The following is a 2,227-nucleotide window of genomic DNA, read 5'->3' on the forward strand; positions in this document are numbered from 1 at the left end:
GTTCTACTCTGGCTGGTTCATTATCAAAGAAAAAGTGTCAGATTAAGTGAAGTTACATCAGGTTACCTTTGCCCGCCACTATATACAGGATGTAGCCTATAGCACTATAGTAAAATCCCAGGACACCTCTTGTCCGAACGTTCACTGCTGTTTTTAACTCCGCATTATCTGATATGAATATTCCATTCATTCATAAAGAGAAAGCAGCGATTCAACAACGGGTTACAGAGAGATACTGAGTTAGAAAGTACAGTAAATGAACTATAATATGATAAGTCTGATTAACATGACACACACACACACACCAAACGATAAACAACGAAAAAAAAAAACAAAAAAACAATATGCCTGTTTAATTCCGAAGGTCAATGAGAGGGTGGAATATATTTATATATATATATAGTGTTCAACAGAAGAGAATATATATATATATATATATATATATATATATATATATATATGTTTATATATATAGTGTTCAACAGAAGAGAGAAGGGAAATGACCATTTTAAACTCATTGTGACTAACCCTGCCTAATTAATATGCCAGCTGGCGTTCACTCCACATAGTGAATTTCTTTCATTGTTTCTTTATGTTGACAGACAATCCTTCCACTCTAATGATTCATCCTAGTTTGCATGATATAATGAATGATAGTAGCACTGGTACACGTGGACTTAAAGGTATAGTTCACAAATGAAAGCTGTCATCATTTAGTCACCCTCACCCTCAGGAAACACTCAAACATGTTGAAAAAAACAACCCAAATGCAGAAAGGTGGATGTTTTCTCCTCATTTCAGAAAAAACACCAAGCGTTACAGCATTGAGGTGTTTTTCTAACATTGGGTCTGTCTCTCATTGAGCTGCAGTTAACCCACAATCCCTCTCACACTTTCTTCATCTCGTCTCTCTCAGCCTGGAGCCATGCCTCAGGAAAAGCCATAAACTATCAGGCCAACAGATGTTTGTCCAAAACAACAAACAACAAGCACCTGTTTATCTCACATTTGCACAAAATGGATCTGGCTGCGTTGAGACTCAGATTCCTGGCTTTTGACATTTAGTTTTTAGTCTAGTCCACTTATGCTTATTCTGGTCAAGAACCAGCCACTTAGACAGGAACAGCCCATCTGACAGATAAATGCATTTTTATATGCTTTTTAAACATATTTCTCACATATGCCTTTGTCTTTTTTTAACGTATGAAAATAGTTAACTACTTTTCTTTTTGAAAATTTGAAAAAACAAAAAACAAATATTGAATTTGAAATGTAGAATCATGCGCATTACTTCTCAAAAGTTTGGAATTGGTACTTGTAGAATAATATTGTGATATATTTTTACAATAAAAAAGAACTGATTTCTAGTTTCATATATTTTAAAAAGGTAATTTATTCATGTGATGTCAAAGCTGAATTCCCAGCATTATAACTTAGATGATCCGTCAGAAATCATTCTAATATGCTGATTTAATGCTCAATAGACATTTCAGATTATTATCAAAATGGAAAAAGTTTTGCTGCTTTATAATTTGTGGTCTTTTTTTCTTTTTTTAGTTTAGTTATTAAATGAATATAAAGTTCAAAAGAAAAGCATTTATTTGAAGTAGAAATATTTTATAACATTATGATTTAACTGTCACATTTGATAAACACAGTATGTCCAATAAAAAAACAATAAAATCTTACTGACCCCAAACTTTTGAATGGAAGTGTAAAGATGCAAATACTGACATAATTTTTGAGCCCTATTTCATATCTGGCAAAATATTTGTAATGCATATTTATAATGTTAGTAAATTTCTAAGCTCGAATATGAGCCCAAAATGTCATATTTCAGTTTTTTATTCTCACTCTAAACCTGAAAATGTTAATAACACACAAATATGACCAAGACAAAGTTTTAAGTCTCATGACGTTATATTTCCATATAAAAATATTACTCTTATATACAACACGGCCATAAGAAAACATATAAATGTACATCTCAGTGCTTTCTCTGAAAGCAGAAAACTCTTGAACTCCTTCACCTGTCAAGTAATAGATTGACATGACATTTCCTTGGGAAACTTTATCTCACCACAAGCGGATTGGCTAACTAACCACCATCTTCACATTTTCAGATTTTCTGCTGATCTGTTTGTCTTTAAATATGATTTCATATTTTTTTTTTAAAGGTGTTTTCATTCTTTAAACCAATAAATTACTTGTTTAGACTGGTCTTGTT

This window comes from Carassius carassius, chromosome 30 (assembly GCF_963082965.1).
Source record: "Carassius carassius chromosome 30, fCarCar2.1, whole genome shotgun sequence".
In the NCBI taxonomy this organism is placed as follows: domain Eukaryota; kingdom Metazoa; phylum Chordata; class Actinopteri; order Cypriniformes; family Cyprinidae; genus Carassius; species Carassius carassius.